We start from the raw sequence: 6,518 nt of genomic DNA, 5'->3' as shown, positions 1-6,518 counted from the left end.
AGGTAGCTAGGATAATTCTTAGGGAATAGTTCTATGACTTCTGGCTATACATCGTTCCATATGCTTTTTACAATTCTATCATTCGAATGAAATGGATTCTTATTTGGATCCATAACTTAAACATGAGATTTCAATGGATTATTGTATGTAGTCACGCATAAAAGAAGATTGGAAGCCTTCAGAATAATACTTATGTTCCATTTCTTTCAAAAGGGGACTATTATTATGTAAACAGTATGAAGTGCCTGCCATAGGCGCTAGTCATCTAATTTTGACAAAAGCCACCATCCAAGGCAAGTCAACTGGGTGGAAATGTAGCCCAATATTCAGTGCATTGATGTGTCGGCCTTGCATGATTTCTTTTATTACGGATACTTGCATGGTAGGCTCACAACGCTTGTGACAGTTATCGGTCGCCTGACCTACAAAATGGCCCTCCCAAGGACCATTCCCTACACCATAAAGATTTGTCCATTCTGTAAACACTATTAAGTGCCCATTAAGATTGGTCCATTATGTAAACGTTGTAAAGTGCCATTTCGAAGCTAAGAGCTAGTATACTTTGAAAGAGATGCCTTTCTATATTTCCTCAAACCATACTTAACATTGTCATCAAGACAAACCGTGTAGTAATAATTACAAGGAAAGAATCATATAATTGAAAACTTTTGTATAACATCGTTATTCGTCACAACTTCAACAAATTTTGATCCTCATCGTGCAAAGGAACCAAGGAAAAGGATTTCAAGGACATTTTGTTGCAACAATTCAAATATATATGATACCTAGAGCTCTCTTAAAGTATATAAAGGCACTATCAGAATTGTCAATTTTTAAAAAGTAAGATTGTAGCTACCAAATTCTATTTTTTTGTACTTTTGGGCTATAATTATTTGGATGATAGTATTAAAACATGTGCTACAATAGGGTTTGCAACATCTATAGATTTTGTAAACGCAATGATATAGTGTGTGTGTGTGTGTGTGTGTGTGTGTGAGCTTTTGTCTTCCTTTTAAAGAATGGAAACCTAGGGAATTTTGTCTTAAAGAGCAAAAATGCAGGACTCGATACAAAGGGGGCCAATAGAGTTTGTAGTGCTTCCCATCATCTTGCGAATGCCAAAATGTGAACAAAAAACGCATGGAAAAAATGTGAACCATCCACACAAGGAATCTCTTCAAGTTACAAGAGTTACTTTTCCTTCTTATGCTCCATATGTGTACTTGATGTTGTCTTCATAGTTCACTTTGTGCATGAGGGTGTTATTGATTAGAATAAACCCTTAAATCATATTGATAAGTGCTTAACTCTTAATGTCTTACATCTATGCTTAGTCTCTGAAATGTAGTTACTTGAAATGCAAAGTGCACCACAATATTTATATTCATTAGTGTTACCCTGTCATATGCAAATGATTAACTTTGCCTTGAGACTATGTAAAAATCAAGGGATGCACATACTTGTTGCACATGTTTGAAGTTTTCCTCCATTGATTTGTATATTAGCATAGTCAAATGTCTTGGTAAACTTGTGCTACAAAAATGTGAGCATATCTTGCCTATGAAGCATCCATGGAGAGAGCCTATCTTGGCTATGGAGTATCCCCACACACACACACACACACACACACACACACACACATTTCATAGACATGTACATCACTTGGTTTAGAGTGCTACACGTGCACATGAGAGAAGAGCAAGACGTAGAGAGAACGAGAAGTCAACACGATTGTTGTAAACATTGCCCCCCCCCCCCCCCCCCCCCCTCCTCCCACAAACCCCCCCAACACACACACATGAGAGGCTCAATGCATCTAGTGGCTTTATTTATTAGATCTCAAAATGCTTACAAGTTGGTGACACGCTCTAAAAATATATTTCTCATTTTCTTTGATAGCAAACCTTGTGCAACTGTGTATCCAACATGAGCTCCCTACCTATCGGCTATAAAACAATCTTGAAGAAGATTCAAAAACACGTTTTTAAAAATAGAGTTACCCTCTTTTTTTGGTAGAAACTGTCTATTTAAAAGCCAAGAAATCAAAAAGGATTTTTGCTCAAGGTCCATCCTAGACCAATACTCTAGGCTTGTTCAAAGCGAGTTTTACCATGCATCGAGAAAACTTTACAGAGCGAATACAAAAACCGAGCAAAATTCAAGTGTAACACACACACACACACACACATAGGAAATGATTTCTTACCATATCCAAGCAAATAAACACTTTAGTGAACCATCTAACATCATTTCTAAACCATAATGAAATTCTCACATTCGGTTTCATCAGGTACAACACTTTAGCAAAAACCATATAAAATGTTAGGCGCAATGTTTTCATCAGGTACAACACTTTAGCAAAAACCATCTAACATGTTAGGCGCAATGTTTGCTTCCTGTTGCTTGCCTCTACCTCTAAGGAGAGAAGTTATTCAAAAATTTCAACCCAATGTTCAAGAGCAATGTACAAAATTAAATTTAATAAAGATTGTGTTGTTTTCCATTTTCATTAGCAAAATCATCAAATTAACACATGTATGATCATACCTACTATAATGTAGAGTCTCCCTTTACCTGTCCCCTCCCAATGTGTCAGCATTTGTGGAGGCATCTAGAGTCCTTCGTGCACTATGGATCTCTATCTGTGAGTGGATACATACTATCCTCATTGTCAACACGGACCCATGATCGTACAAGGAAAGGGATGACTAGAATATGTTGAATCCCCAACAAACGATAGATATATCTTTTAACAAATTGTGATTTTTTTTTAAGAATGTCACTATGAAACTCAAAAAATAGAAAACAAATATATGTATCAGTGGTCATTACCTATATATTAGTCTATGTGATGCCATTGGATAGTAGTCAATCTTCTTAAGTGCTTGCAACTCTACATCACTATTTTTGCCCTCCAAAGAAATCCCTATAGTGGAAATAAAAATATATGAGCCTCTACTATAATCTCTCCATAGTAGAGCTCCAACAAAGTTGTTGGGGAAAACGCGATTCCATCGGCACGTCTATATAGTCAACCAAAAGAGTCCAGCACCATCAAGAACTCTCTGTATAGCGCCCTCTCTTTTCAACCAGCTATTACAAACATATGAATCAAATAAGTAAAACAATAATCATTAAAGAGGCACTTATTGACCAATAAACATACCGCTTGCTACAAAATATACGGTCACTTCGAGAGAAGCCATATGCAGCTCGTGTAATCTTACTAGACTCCAACAAAAATAACCATAGTATCTTATTTCTTATCTTTTGCATCATGAAGAGCATTAAGATTAAGCTTCTCTAGTGCAGCCTAGCTCTCTTGACCCCATTTCAAACTCACAACCTTATCAAATGACTCCTTCCCATGTCAAGGATCAACAATGTTCAAAATCTGCAGCATAACTAACATAAAAAAGAAGGACAAAAAAGTAATGCAACACCAACATAAAAAAGAAGCACAAAAAAGAAGTAACTAACATAAAAAAGAAGCACAAAAAAGTAATGCAACACCAACAACCAATAGAATCAAACCTTTCTCCATATTTATTGTACAATCGTGGTGGGGAGAGAGTCTCTTTCTTGCTATCTATCTTTCTTGAGAGCTGCTTTGACATTTGAACCTTATAATAAATATTCCACAAAACTTATAAACCAAAACCATAGATATGCAAACACAATAATCCAACAATAAAATTATGAACTATCTAAATGCAAATTCAAAAAAACTTGAGCTTTTTGGAACGAATAATAAAACTACAAACTATCTACAAGTTGAGCACTTAAAACATACAATAAAACAAAAGACATTACAAGAAAATCTAAGAATCCAAAGCACTTACATCATACAATAGTCAAGCGAGGTATCTCCGTGTAAGAGGATGCCAAGGCTCCTCCCCTTTTTTGTTCCTCTTTTTTGAAGAGTATCAATAAGTCTTTGGTCAACCTCTAGTAGCGCTAGCACCTGAAGATAATCTTCAGGGTCGGCAACACAAATATTTGACCAATAAGCCTTTGGTCAACCTCTAGTAGCGCCTGAAGATAATCTTCAGGGTCAGCAACACAAATATTTGACCAATTGACAAGTTCATATCTCAAGTGTGAAGTAACCAAAGCATGTGTGTTCATGCTAAAGAAAGGTACACAAAATGATTCAGTATGCAAAAAAATTTATATGATTTAACACACTTGGTTTACACTGTACTCACAAGCTCATTCTTTGAAGACTTGTAAGCAAAGCAATCTCTAACACCCTTGTAGGATCAATGATCGTACACAAAACTCCACAATGCTTGTCTTTGTTTGAAGAGTACATTGGTTGCCTTCCCATACACAAAACATTTTGTGTGCAAGGGATTCAAATTGAGGGTGTGCAACAACTTCTTCTTCAAACTCTAAATTGACTTGTTTCCATATTGGATCCCACCCATCTACAATTGCATCTCAACAAACAATAAATATACTTTTATCAAAATAATTGAATAGAAGTGGAAATTAGAAAGCACTAGTGTGGCCGGCGGCCTTCGGCTGCACCTCCCTCTTTTTGAGTGTGGTGTCGCTGAGTGCGCAGGGCCACAAGGCACACCACTGGGAGCTTCTGAACAAAGGAGGTGCTAACGTGTGGCAAGGAGGAGGGGCCGGAATCCCTCCCCCCATTATATATGTATAGATACATGTGACCAAAATTTCTTCCCTTTGAGATGTAGACATGACACTATAAATGCAACACCCTTCTCTTTGATATATCCTTCTCTAGCAAATGCAAACTTCAAGCCACTGACATCCGATCTCAAAAATCGTACTCTAGTATGTGGGATAAGCCTGCAAAATGGAATGGAAGGGCATTCAAAGCAACTAAAAACTCTTGTTTTACTAAGGACTCCTCTTCCCTATCCATGTGCAATGTGCTATCATCGTCATCTACAACACTTGGACGTATTTCAGGTCCCATATTAAATGGCACTATCTACATGGCAGCTTCAACTGTAGCTATCTCTTGGCCTACATTATGCAAAGAGCCTAAACCAATGTCATGATTATCATGATCATCCGGCAATTGTCTCAGTAACCGAACTCACTTGATCACTAAAAACAGGTTTTGGAGTGGATGCAATCCTACCACTTCTTCTAGGACCTCCCCTAGAAAAAGGGACTACATTCAAAAAAAAAAAGGAAAAGAATCATTTTATAGTAAATCAAAAGCAAAATTCTTAATTCCACACAAAAATTTGATACTATATACACAGTTCACTCAAAAATGATCGCTCATTCTTAAATCATAAACAGCAAATATTTGATGAAATTTAAACATTATGATAACAATTCTCAATCTTATGCTTAATCATGTCAACAATGGAAATTGCAATAAACTGTCCCACATTGACGCAGTACAACTTATGATAGTGTCCCGCAAAGCATTAGAAGAGGAGGATAAGCCTCTTTACCTATTTGATGCTTAAAACTTTTAATAATTTCACTCTTAGTTCCATGTCCACATGATTATAGGAGCAACTTAACTCAACGTTGACCATCAAGTGACTTAAAAATGTGTCCTTATGATCAAAGGACCACCAGCACCATGAGATAGATGCATTTTTCATGGTGGGAAGGGTTTAGATGTCAGCTAGGTCAGGGCCCTTATCCATCTTGAAATTGGCTCTTAATTATCCTGCACCAACCGGGAATCATTAAGGGTGGTATCCCATTCCCTTGAGAAAAAGCATTGCTAATTTCATTAATCCTAAACTCAACCTTTGCATGTCCATTAACCATCCCGCATCGAGCAGAAGCATTAAGGGTAATTTTCCACATGCATCAAGATTAAAAAATTTTACAAAAGAAAAGCAATAAACTTTCAATATCCACTAATTTTTTGGACTCATACACGGTTGTAAGTTATCCCGTGCCGGCATGGAAGGCTTTAGAGTAGAGTATGGAGAGTTCTAGGACTATGAACAATATGGGATTTCATTTGGAAATTACACTCTTTCAATCTTGGCTAGCAAACTTAGGTGAATTAATGAGGCAAGTAAATATACTTGCACTAAAATAAACCTGAACAGGGAATCCCTATCCCCTCGCTCACACCTAATTTCTGGCCTACCCCTTTCTGCGGCGACGCGGGATGCCTAAGGGCAATGTCTCGGATGAGAGACTATAAGATAAGCTTAAAACAATTTAAATGAATTGAGGCACGTTCTTTCGTCTGCATCCATCCATGCCCATGCAGGATGCAATGTCCCAAATGTCACTGTACAAAGAACCTTTTTTTGGTATGTAGCCGGTTTCGGGTTTCGCACATTAAGGACGCATTCGCACACAAGGCTGGAGGGGGTAAAGATGTCGTCACCCTTTTTGGATGCTTTTGCCACTGAAAAGCCTGCTAGACTTGCGCTTATGTCATGTAGCTGCAAAACGAATCTTGCCATGGCTCTCTTTCGTTTTCGGCAGAGTTAGACTAGTGTTGGAATAATAGCGACAAAGCTGCTTACGTAAAATTAACCCCCACCATATGCTAC

The sequence above is a fragment of the Adiantum capillus-veneris genome, chromosome 28 (assembly GCF_014529385.1).
Source record: "Adiantum capillus-veneris isolate H3 chromosome 28, ASM1452938v2, whole genome shotgun sequence".
NCBI classification, from domain to species: Eukaryota; Viridiplantae; Streptophyta; class Polypodiopsida; order Polypodiales; family Pteridaceae; genus Adiantum; species Adiantum capillus-veneris.
The sequence above is the reverse complement of the archived record's forward strand: the minus strand, read 5'-3'. Positions refer to the sequence as shown.